We start from the raw sequence: 13,350 nt of genomic DNA, 5'->3' as shown, positions 1-13,350 counted from the left end.
GTAATGCCTCATGCATCACCGGGCAAACTGGGGTGCGTTTCCCAAAAGCATCGTTGCTAACTACGTTAGCAATAACATGGTTGAAACTGTAAGTACGACACAACTGTTTCCCAAAACGATAGTTTGAACTATGGTGGTGGAACTTACACAGTCCGATGCATCGTTACACTATGTTAGTGTTTCCCAAAACCATAGTCGTGTAACGATTTGATAGCGACACACTCAGTTGTCCAATCAAAGGTTTATTAGCCGAGGAAACGAGAGCAGGGACACAGACACAGAACACAATACACACGGGGCAGGTCAAGTACACACACACACGCTACACATACAGGGCTGGACGCAGACCCCCACTCAAAGAGGATCACACACGAGGGAGAACTAAAAGGGAAACATGTTACAATAAAGACGCTAACATTAGACTCAAAACTAAGGAGAAACACAGACATAAACCCCAAACGTTACACAGCTCCCCCAACAAGCCATGGGCGTCCTCGGCAAGGACCACGAGGTAGCCTCATGCTAACGTCAGCGCGCGTCGCCCGCCACTCAGTCCAGTCCGACAGTACCACCAACTCACGTGGGGTGCACGCCGCAGGAGCTCACTCAACGGGGAGCCACGCTGCTAGCAATCCAATGCGGGCGTGCTACCAACCACGTGGCCGTCCCCACTCGTCACCAGCTCCCTCTCAGCAGCCACCCTCAGGCTGCACTTTCCGCGGCGTGTCACCGTGGCACTCCTCCTCTCCTGGCGGGGCCCTAGGTGGCCTTTTCAACCGTCGACACTGTACTAAGCACCGGGGTTCGAGGGGGGTCAGATGTAGCTGTACCAACGCTGCTCCGCTCCGTCGATTCACCGACCAGGACAGACAGGCACCGACTCCGCAGCAACCGGACCACGCTGAGCTCTCCCGCTGCAGCTACCGTCTTCGGCGTCCCTCCTCGTGTTGCCTCCTCGCAGAGCCGTCCTGCTCTGCTCCCGGCCCGTTTCACTCCCTCGCGGCCTCAGCGAAGGCACGACCCCCGAGGTGGCCATGCTATCGAACTCCACACAACTAACTTTTTTTTTAAATTTTTTTTTTTAAAGGCGCCGGCCAACAGGCCAACTAGAACAGGCGCCCACACAGCACGGTGCCTCTCACACGCACCCAAACGTTTTAAAGTTCTTTCCGTCGAAGCTGCCGCACCGTCGTGAGTTCGCTGCCCCCAGCGGCTCCGCCAACCGTCCGTCGTCCAGGAACTTCTTCCTCGCCGCTCTCCCTCGGCTCTGCTCACACGTCGCGGCCAGCGCCACCGCCAGCTCCAGCCTCGAGCCACCCAGCGGGGGCAGGGGCTCCTGGTCTTTTTGCAGCGGAGTCAGCGCCCAGGCCAGCGTCGTCTTCTCCGCGACCGCTTCTTCAGTCCCCTCTTCCAGCAAGATCTCCTCCCATGGCAGCAGGCAGGTCCAGGCGACAGCTCCTCTCCTGCAGCGGCAGTAACGATAGAAGACCTCAAGCTCTTTAGCAGCCCTTACAAGGGCTCTCTCTGGATCCTCTTGCGTGGGCCTCCACCCAGTGGTATGGTCTTCCATTCCCAGCTTCTCTCGCTGAGTGGAGGTCATGTATGAAAGTCGCTTCTGACACCAATGTAACGATTTGATAGCGACACACTCAGTTGTCCAATCAAAGGTTTATTAGCCGAGGAAACGAGAGCAGGGACACAGACACAGAACACAATACACACGGGGCAGGTCAAGTACACACACACGCTACACATACAGGGCTGGACGCAGACCCCCACTCAAAGAGGATCACACAGGAGAAACACAGACATAAACCCCAAATGTTCGCTCCCGCATCCCAGCATGCCCTGTGTGGGAGAACGCTACGCAATGTCTTGTGCGCCGACGTTACAGTAGCAACGAACATTCGCAACCACTATCGTAAAGTTGTGTAGTTACAACTACACCTCTCGACCTATGGTAGAATGATAGTAGAAGCATAGTTCCGGGGATCTTCATGTCAAAGACGTCACTGACGCCAGTTATTTGTTTGGCTGTTGATATTTACACTTCTAACCACCATACATTCATACTTTAAAATGCCTAAGGCAGAAAATACATAAGTTAAAAGTCAATTTGCAGCCACGTGCATGTAGGTCAAAGTCACACACCTGCAGATAATAATAAGGTGCGCACTTTTTGACCAGTCAGTTGAGAATATGTAGCCTTTGATTTTCATGGAGTGGGGGGATTCCTTATTAGTTTACATAAACCAGGCCAAAAAAGCTGATTCTGATAATATGATCTGCACAAAAGATAAACTTAGGTAAACAACAATTTGAATATTGTTGTCAAAACCTCAGCCCAGATTTAAACTCTTGGACAGGTGAACTTTTAATTGCTGCGCACCGGCGGCTGTCTGCATTTCAAAAGGCTATATCTTAAAAGTGATAAGAGATAGAGAGCTTCTGTAAATTAGAGAAATATTAAGGATGACCCAAAGTTTATGAAGGGATTCAATTTTAATATCTAATTAGCATATTATGACGTCATATGGTGGCGGCCATCTTGGATTATAGAATTTTCATGAAAAGTCGCATGTTTGAATGATAAAATGCACCACTTCTTTCCCCCCAAAATGTCCCTCACCTTCTGTATGCTAAATTACACAATACTGAATGCTCAGGTAAGTATGTAGTAAGTAAGTAGTAAACAAACTGTGTAAATTACTAATAAATGGCAGAAACAAACCGAATGCATGATAATGACTCCCGAAAGACATAGTCACACTATTTACACATAATAAATGAACATATTAATAGAAATTTGGGACCATAATTATAATGCAATTATTAACTGGATTAGTCCAAGGAGCCTTTTCTACAGAGGTCATAATTCGGCGCTACTCACGGCCCTCGAACCCGCTCACCTCCCCACACACACACACAGGCAAGGGAGTCGAACGCTCTAACCACTGAGCTAAAAGCCCAGGCTTCCAACTCCACGGTTAGAAGTGTTCTTAAGGTTAGGGCTGTGAATATTTACACGGGCAACTAGCACGCTAGCTCAGTTCGCTTCCATTACACTAACACCCGGCAAATTTTAACACACATTTGGTGGGTTGGCGGGTGTTCATTTTGAACCCTGCTGACAACTACATAGCATGCCAGAATATCCCCACACTCTCAGATTACATTAAAACGTATCTTTTCGGTAGACTAGTTATTTCCAACTAGGGATGTAACGGTATGAAAATTTAACCTCACGGTTACAGTGACCAAAATTATTACGGTTTTCGGTATTATCACGGTATTTCTAAAAGTGTGTTCAATATGTTCAGAAAGCACTGATAGGCCTACACAAGCTGAAATAGTTTTAAAAAGTGTCCTGTTAACTTTTTTCTTCATGTTTAAGCTATGTGCTTATAGCTTAACTTACCCTACCATAACTTGCAGTTTGCTATTTCTGTTATTTGGATCCAATGAGTGAGACCAAAGTAAGTGTTCTAAATAAAACTTTAGGCTACTGTATTCTCCTGACAACGTGAGTGGAATGGATTTAATGTGGACGCGAACATAAAAAGACGCAGAGTGGTTACATGATACAGTGCACATTTTGTGGTGAAAATGTTCCGCCTTTTAAAATCAGGGGTAGCCTAATCCAAATCGTAGTTAAAACCAATTAGACAACAGAATCAGTAGGGTACCAGTTTTATTTCATTGTACCAGGCCTACTGTATGTCAAAAGCAGGCTCGGATGTAGCTGGGAAGGATTAAACACACTGTTTCCACACCACGGTAATCAACCGTGATAATCATGATATTTGAAAAGAAAACGGTAATTGTTATCGTCAACATTTTTATCGCGGTTTACCATTATACCGGTAATTGTTACATCCCTATTTCCAACTTTGCAAAATGGTGCTCAAAATGCAACACAACCGTGTTCAAAGCAGGATGAGGACAACCTGAGGTTGTGTGTGGGAGCGAGAATTTAACAGCTTTGAAAATATTTAACATTGTTTCATGAGTGTAATTGAGATTACAGAATTGTGGGAAAACTGAGGAGTCAGTGCATCACCAAACTTTCTAAAAAGTGGGTCCCCATGAAAAAGTTTGCAGGGGCGTAGCCAGGATTATTTTATAGGGGGGGGCCAGCCGGGTCCAGACTTTTTTATTGGAGTGGCACTTGGGAATCAAAACTACTATATGAAAACTATTAAAAATGTTTTGAAGATTAGGATAGCCTATTTTAACCCTCTAGGCACCACGGTCGAGTTTACTCGACAAGATGCGGCACATATCGCCCAACTGGATGCAGAAATCACATCGGTCGTGCGCCAAGCACTGGCCCCTGAGTGATGAGTGGAGGGGTGTGCATACACGTGACATTACATGTGGCCGGCACATTTTTAATCAAATCGACTGACAATGTACCCTGGGAATCCAGAGTTCTCACGGAAGCGTTTGCTCAGGGAGAGACTCGAGTCTGGCAAGGAGTATGATGCACGTAACTTTGGTTCCCCGCGATGCAAGGGGCAAATCATATCTGTGTAGCTGATATAGCGTGACAGAGGCGATCTAAACAGATGACAGACGTAGCGTAGATTGCGTGAGGTGAGATTTCCAAATGCGTGCTTGGTGCCACCCCCTCGAGTTGGGACATTACGTTATTTGTGGCCAGACCCTTAATCTGTCAGATTGGGTCAGGTCCTCCAGGCTACTGACAATGCGGTAAACAGGTTAAAGCTAAAACAATTCTCCCACAATGCCAGTGCAATTAAAACAATTTAGAAGGTAGAGCACAATAACAAAAAGTGCATCAGTGAGTGCCGGTTTTACACAGACAAGAGTCAGTTCTAGACAGGTGATAAGTGCCGGGATTAGGAAGGCTAGTTTTAAGCTGTGCTACAAGAGGAGATATCCTCGAAAGCGCTGGCCTTCGGGAGAATTGTGAAGACGGAGGGATGACCCCACTCCAGTATGAACTGGAAACATGATCCATGCGATTGCGTGATTCTGTGAACCGGCACTGCCATCCCTGTAAGAAAGTAGATGTTAGTGTGATATGTGGAACTGCTTCTCCATTGACGAACTGCATCCCCTCAGCAGAAGAGGGGAGGCATGATGCACCTGCAGGGGTTAGCAAATTAAAGCTTGGGAGGAGAATGTAAAAGGAACTTGCACGTCCTCCCTGGCGCGATCACTTTGGGTGAGCATATCTGCCAAAACAAAACAGCCAAGGCAAAATAGGAGAATGGAAATTAGAGTATACATTATGCAGAGGATCCTGCTAAAACGGCAATTCGAGTCAACAATCAATGTGACGGATGGCGTGACTAGATGGCTGAAATCACATGGACACGCAGAGACCCGTTGTGTTTAAAGAGAGTGTATGATGGGCGCAGCATTGGCCTGAAGGAGACTTGAATCTGCCAGTGATGGACCGCTCCGTTTGACCTGCGAGAAGGAAGGAGTGGTTAGTCAGGTGACATGTAGTATCGTCATCGGTAAAACAACCAGCCAACGGCTACGTTGGTAGTCGTGATCAACGAACTTCCAGCATAGGCCACCACTTAAACCACAACTAGCAAAATGCAAAATTGCCGACATAATCATGAACAGCCGGTAACCATTAACACCAATATATGGAGTGCTGAAGCGACCCACTGGTGGGCAGTGAGCAAAGTGAGGCCTGCCATAGAATTCCTAGGAACCCAATATGGAATCAGAAAAGACATTCTCAAACATACAAAAGACGCTAGAAGGATATGTTAAATACACAAATGACACAGCTTCTTAATTAAAACTGAGGCCGACTGAGGAGGACTTGAGCAGTGCATTCAGAGAATCACCCGAGGAAGGCCGTGTAGACTTCCCACCAGAAAGTATGCGACGCAATCCCAGATGATTAAACAAATGCAACGAATGAACTGGCTTCCCGCAGCCATGCACAAGGAGTGATACCTGAACCGAAGTTCCAGCAGACGAATAGCCAAGCCTAAAGTCTATGCAGCCCAACGAGCCGCGAGGCAAATGAAGAGGCTACACAAAAAACAACTGGTTTGACGACGCTCAACCAAGGTAGACAACGAGATAACCACAGTAAGTGTAGAACATCAATTAAACAGGTCTTGGGTTGGGTTCAACGGCAACGTGGTGCAGGCTAGCAATTAACAGCACAAATTGCAGGGATTATGAAATCAGCAGGAATTATTGTAAGGAGGCCTAAGTGAAAGTTAAACCGTGTCAGACGAGTCAGTTTGTTTGCTACACGCCGAATACCGTTGGCAAGCGGGTTGCATGACTGGGTAGAGTGTAGCCCAGCTCGAGGAGCTTGGGAAGAGAGCACAATAACCTTACCAACCAGACGCTGAAGCTTGAGAAATCGTTGCCGAAACGACATGGGCCTGCAACAGAGTTGAGCGAGGACGGCGACCCGGCAGTAGGTTACCGTGAAGTGAAGGCTGCAACAGCGTGAGTGTGACTGGCTTCGATATGCAGAGGTTAGCGATGAAGCGACATGCAGTGGCCCTGACCGAAGGACACACAGGTCCCAACAGCGCAGCGAACGAGCGCGGTTGGATTGTAACAAGGAACGCCACTGAGGGCAGAAGGTAAAAACGCAGAGAGCCCAGGTCCGCGCGGAAGCCTGAGCTAGGACGTCAGTCAGCGTACTGAGAAGGAAAAGCAGTGTTAGGTGGAACATATTTAAAGAGCCCACTGAATTCCTATAGGCTAGGGCTGATTGAATGAGTGAATGATCAGATTGCAGTGCTTTCCTGAAAAGTAGGCAAAGCTAAGATTGGCTCCATGTAAGCATGGGAGGAGTAAAGCTACACTACGAGTCTTCCTAGTAGAACTTTCGCTGAAGCTATCATTTCTTTTTTTTTTGTCAGCCATTTATTAGTAATGATTTACACTGTTGATTTACTATCTATTTCCCTGACCATTTAGTACATACAATATGTGTTCTTTTTTGTATGTTCATGTCCTTGTGATGTGTGTGTCTTTGTCAGCTAAGAAAAAAACAAACCAAAAAAATATCAACAAAAACAACAAAAAGAAAAAAATACTAACATTGTCTCTTGTCTTGTCTCATCATCATACTCCTGATCTGTGCCTTGCCGTGGCAAGTGAGCTTTTGAACTAAACAGGTCTTGTCTACTTGTGTTTGTGTGTCATATAAATAATATATATGTGCCCCATACATGGAATCAGAGTGCCTACTGTATGTAGTAAATGGAAAATCTCTACAGCAAAAGGCCAGCCTACCGCTACATGCATTCGGTTTGTTTCTGCCATTTATTATGACCGCCGCTAGTGAAGCGGTCATATAGGGATTGTCAAAGTTTTGTTTTTTTTTTTTCCCCGTCATCTACTTCCTGAATTTTTGGTCAACGATACCCGGGACACCGAACCACTGGGGCACATGAAATTTGGTGGGTATGTAGCCCCACTAGACTTTTACGGAAAAATTTCGTTTCGTCCCCGGGGGCCACTCCCCCCCCCCCCGTGCTGGGCCCCCCGAACCGCAAAAAAAGCAGTTTTTCCTAAATAACTACCTGAACCGTGGCACTGAGGATGAAGAATCTTTTAAGGTATGTTGGTCTCAAGGGCCCACATCAACCTGGCCCATAATCACTCATTTGTGATTTGCACCCCCCCGGTAAAAAATGAAAATGCAATATTATTCTGCTTTAATCGCCCCTATCTTCAGTTAAGATGTTCAGAACTGCACCAGATTTTATGTGTATAATTGACCTGGCATTCTCTGGGGGTATGCCAAGTTTCGCAGAATTTCATCCATGGGGGGGGGGGTCTAAAAAACATTAGGTTATGTGTACATTTAGTGACTGTACACTCATTGGCCTGTAGATGGCGGTGCACACATATACACATGCACACACACACAGGCACCCACATACTATCGGTATTAGAACGGCCGATACATAATTACAAATTCAGTAGGATTAAAAGAAAGCCAAAAATATTCATCATCATCATCATGGCTGCATTTCCAATATTGGCGATAAGTAGTCGTTTGTCCACTAGATGGCGCATCGTTGCAGTGAGACGTAATTTTGTTGGAAGTTAAAAGTGGGTTGGAAAAACAATGGACGCTTCCTACAAGGACTGTAGTTTACCGTCTAATAAGGATAGGACTATGTTCACATGAAATGTAATTCCCATTTCTTCTTGAAGCCGAAATAAATCTGAAGATGTTTTATCGGACATGCTTGGTTTTACTGCAGGAATGCGTTAATCTTATAATATCAGTAAGGACCTAGGTAATGTTACCGTTAGCGTTGGTTGAGTGATGGAGGCCAATTTGATTGATTGCATTTGTAGAAAACTATAAATGCGGTTATACCAAGCAAATTGATAGCAGCACTATATTTGTATCTTTCGACTGTCATTTGTTGCACGTGCTACAAAAATCATTCTGTGAAATGGAAGATTTACCAACGTTACACCGGTCTGATACAGTTTTGCCTATACATGGGTGAGACTGAGACGCCTGTTTATTTTGTTTTAAGTGCGTGCAGGGTGTGAGAGGGGAATCGATGTGCTTTGATTCCAGCTTGGTAGTTGTAGTCTGTGAAATTAAAAAGCAAGTGTGTGTGAAGTATCCAAACAATGACACCTTCATTTCATTATGGCTGCTTTAGCAACACACCTTAAGCTACTGTGTAGTGGGTCCCATTTAGAAGTGGCTACTTCATTCGCGCTTTCCTTGACTCGTGGAGCTGCGTGAATTTTCTTACAACTTTTCGCCACGATTTGGCAGTTTAAGTCCGCTTGATACTGTGAGGCGTAAGCCATTGGTTTCCAAAGGAGATTTTATTTGTGTCGCCAGCATAGCCTATTGACAATTTATGTTGTAAATAGGCCTACCTTATACGCCTACCTGTAGCTTAGGGAAGCTAACAAGCTTTCTATTAGGATCTAGTTTGTTAGTTACAGTTTTGTCATAACTCCCTGATGCATTTTTGCATTTAGAATAGCCAGAGCGTGGAAATCTCAATCGTAAAATTAATCAATATCGGGTGCCTATGGACTAGGCTGGGTGAACCCAGCCTGATCTGCCCGCTATTTATTTTTTGATTTCTTAAAAGATTGAGCTTGGTCTGGTAAAAAGCCAGACTAGCCATGGACCTCAGTTACACAATGCAAGGGAACATGAATCAGCCTATATTTGCACGAACAATAACGGACAACAGCTCTTCAACTTTGGCCCTTTAAAATGTGTATGAACAGTCTAGTGACGCATTTCATCAAGGCCCATTTGGACATGTCAGTTATTTTTACCACTGGTTAGATGTAAAAGAGCATTTCGTTTCAGACTACTGTTACTTAATTTGTGCATTGACAATAAAGTATTACATGAACTAAAGATGACTAAAATCTTATGTAGAAGAAGAAACATTCACAAAAAATCCATCCATCCAAAAATGACCTTTGTTTTTGATAGCTGTTGAAAACGGCATGGAACTGACAGAGATGTTTTTGTTTATAAATAAATAAATAAATAACATTATGCTGATACCTTTTGCTTTTCCCAAATACAATGTAGCCTACAGGTGTAAGTGACCTTTCATCAATCCAGTTGCAATGGATGAACTGTGATGAACTGCCCTACTTGTGATTGTTTAGAGATTTTAAAGGTTTTATAACAATGCTACATCTTTGGCTGTTCTACAATCAATTCACCTTTTCAGCACCAGTAGGCTACTTTCTGTGCAGCCGCACACACACAATCAGGCATGCCAAACAAGCATACACAAAAGTTTCAAGAGTGGGGGATGGAGTAAAATATGGAGACAAATTGAAGTGTGATTTATTTTCGCGGAACGGATGTACAGGACTGAGCGGCGGTCATATTTTGTACCGCTATGCGGTACATCTAGTTTGGTATGTAATTATATTGTGATTATATACATGATATTACGGTGGCGCATTGCATTCACATCACAAAAAAAAATAATCACGTGTATCTCATAATTATGAGATAATTATCTCATAATTACAAGATAGTATCTCATAATTATGACATAGTATCTCATAATTACGAGATAATTATCTCGTAATTACGAGATAACTATCTCATAATTACGAGAAAATGATCTCGTAATTATGAGATAAGGATAGGATCCGTGCTGAGGATCTAAACAGCCTTTCAATAAAAGCAAGCACATATTTCCTACTGATTTCCTGCTTTGAATGACTTTCGTACTTTGAGAGATTAACATGTCTTTAAGTGCTATGAAAAATAAGTCTGTCAAATCACCAACAACCCCAAAGCAAAGAGTATAGAAGCTTCGATAGGCTACTCTTTGCCCAAAGGCAATACAATGTTGCACATTGACAGTCCTAACTAGTAGGTGTACTACTACGCATAGGGCTACCTCCATCCACGTTGTCACATGCACGCCTATTGTTTATTTTGTGCAGCTAGGCTACTCGTTCAAGTGGCATTGATGAGTTAAACAGAATTATTGAGAGAAAATAGTCAGTTGTAAACAAAAAACTCTTCTTATGTAACCCCTTCGTAAATGGACTTAAGTTGGCTCTAAATATCTACTTTTATTGATTATGCTAACCGTTAGCATCTCTATGGGATTTCTCATATACTGTACATTAGCCATAAGCTAACACATTAGTTTCTATTCTGTAACTTGAAATGTTAGTCTACATGATTGCTCTTAAACAAAACATTGAAGGAAATAACTGATATGTACTCTATTGGTCTGCTTAGTTTAACAGTGAATCCTAAGTAAAGGTTTGAAAGGAACTTCAGCTTCAGACTGCTCTTGGGAAGCTGTTGTCTATCTTCTCTAATAGCTAGACCATGCCATTGCCACACACAGGTGGGGGCAAAATTGAAAATGTGTCATAAATCATAATTAGGCTATCTCGTAATTACGAGATAATTATCTCGTAAATATGAGATAATATGTCATAATTATGAGATACTATCATAATTATGAGAATCATCTCATAATTATGAGATAACCTGATTTTTTTTTTTTTTTGTGATGTGAATGCAATGCGCCACTGTATGATATACTGTATGTCGTTTTTAATGATCAGCTAAAGGAGAACCTTGACAATTGCAAAAAGTAAAAAAAAAACATCTGTTAATACAAAACACACACTGCCACCATTTCATATATCAATACTTGATATTTGAAATTGATTTTGATTTTGAAATAATACAAAGACAAAAAGCGTATTATAAAATTCTTACATTTTGAAATGTATCTCACCACAGCAAGCTGCAAGCTGGACATTACTTTTGTGTAGGCCAGACTGTACTGAATTTGGCAATATAAGAACCATGGTAGAGGGGGACTTTGGGGCTGAGAAATTTACAAACATGTGGTGTGTGTCTTACAGAAATAAATGTAGTTTTAATTTAGTGATGAAATTTAATTTAATTTTAATTTAGTGATGAAAAATGACCTTTCTGCGCTCCATATCTGTGAGACGAACTGATCTGACCTGACTTGACCCGAGTTTGCATGTTAGCCCGTGTGTGCACTCATGATGATTCTCTACAACAACTTTTTACTGCATTGCCATGAACAAAGTAAAGGCAAAAAGTTGTGTCTTTGTCGAACAAATTGTGATGCAATGTGAGCCTTGAATTGGATGTCATGCAGGAATTTGTTAGGATCTCAAAACTGTATTATGAACAGCCAGAGAAACACATAATAGCATTGGAACATGCTTTGCCACCACAACTCAGTTATTTTGGGGTAAGCCGAGCTATATGAAATTATTATTTTGCTGTCACGTCTGTTTTATAACCCAGAATTTAGCCTACCTAACAAGGACAGCCCAACGCAGCTCACTTTGCTATGATTCGTGACACATTCTAACATCTTATTAACATTAATGTTCCAACTCATCATCGACTCACCTGTTGTTACGGAAGTTAAGTAGTAGTCTACTGTCAAGTGTTTTTAACAGATGGCTACTTTGAATTGTCCCGCTACTGCTGCTGCACTACTCACGATTTGATCAGAACGACTTCCTGACTGGGCCAATGGTTGTAGATTGTGTAGTGCAGTAATTGGTTCAGTCCCTGCTTTATCGTACTAAAATCGAAAACAGCAGCTATCGTTTTTTTTGTTTCTTTTACTTTTCACTGAACGGAGCTGGAGGGGGCAGCAGGGTGGCCAAGCTTTGACCAATGGTGGCGATGGCCCCCCCTGGCCACCATGTAGCCACGCCCCTGAAAGTTTGGGAAACACTGCTCTATGTAATCTGCACTAAGGTCAGAGGTTTACCAGTTTGATACTGTAGGCTTGATACAATGCTACCCTTTCAAGTCATGAGGACTCAAAAGTGTTTTAAAAAACTAGCATATCATACCACACTTGAAACATTAACAGTCTGTTATATAAGGACAACCTAGATTTATTTTACTATGAAAATAAACTAAACATGGAGCATGAAGTGAATATTTTCTTCATGATGGATTTCTTCAGGCCTTTGCATTTTCATCATCCATAAAGTATTACAGTTTTCAATTGCTAAGATACATTTTGTATTAAATTGTAATCCACTTTATCTTCATTTTCATCTTTTGGCATAGTAGAAGGTCTCCCAGCCTGTGCAGTGAAACCACTTCAGATGATCCAGAACGCGGCGGCGCACCTGGTCTACAACCAACCCAAAAGGGCACATGTTACCCCGCTGCTCATCCAGCTACACTGGCTACCTATGGCGGCCCGCATCAAATTCAAGGCTCTAACGCTTGCCTACAAAGTAGTCTCCGGTTCTGCTCCCACCTACTTGAATGCCCTCATACATACACTACCTCCAGACCGCTGCGCTCCTCAGGCCGAGCGGACGTCTAGCTCTACCACCCGATGCGCTCAAGCCAATCAAACTTTTCTCATCTGTTGTTCCTCGTTGGTGGAACACACTGCCAGTTCCTACAAGGGCAGGGACATCCTTCTCCATTTTCAAAAAACTCCTGAAGACCCAGCTCTTTAGAGAACATCTCCTCTCATAGCAACACTTACAACAAGTCTTACTGATCCTAGCACTCACCAGCCGTCTTAAACCGACAAGTAACTGTTAAAAACAGCACTCACTGATGCACTTATTCTTACTGTACTCTAATGTTTTTAAATTGTCCTAAAATTGTTGAGAATTGCTCTAAAACTTAAACTGTTTACCATGTTGTTAGTCGCTTTGGCTAAAAATGCGTCAGCCAAATGTAATGTAATGTAATGTAATGTAGAAGTCATCTCTTGCATGTGCTACCATTTTTTCATTGGTTTCTGTTCTGATATTTTTAAACACCTTTTTTCAGAACATTTAAGTTAAGATAACTCAGAAAGACTACAAAGTCTG

The sequence above is a fragment of the Alosa alosa genome, chromosome 2 (genome assembly GCF_017589495.1).
Source record: "Alosa alosa isolate M-15738 ecotype Scorff River chromosome 2, AALO_Geno_1.1, whole genome shotgun sequence".
Taxonomy (NCBI): Eukaryota; Metazoa; Chordata; class Actinopteri; order Clupeiformes; family Clupeidae; genus Alosa; species Alosa alosa.
The sequence above is the reverse complement of the archived record's forward strand: the minus strand, read 5'-3'. Positions refer to the sequence as shown.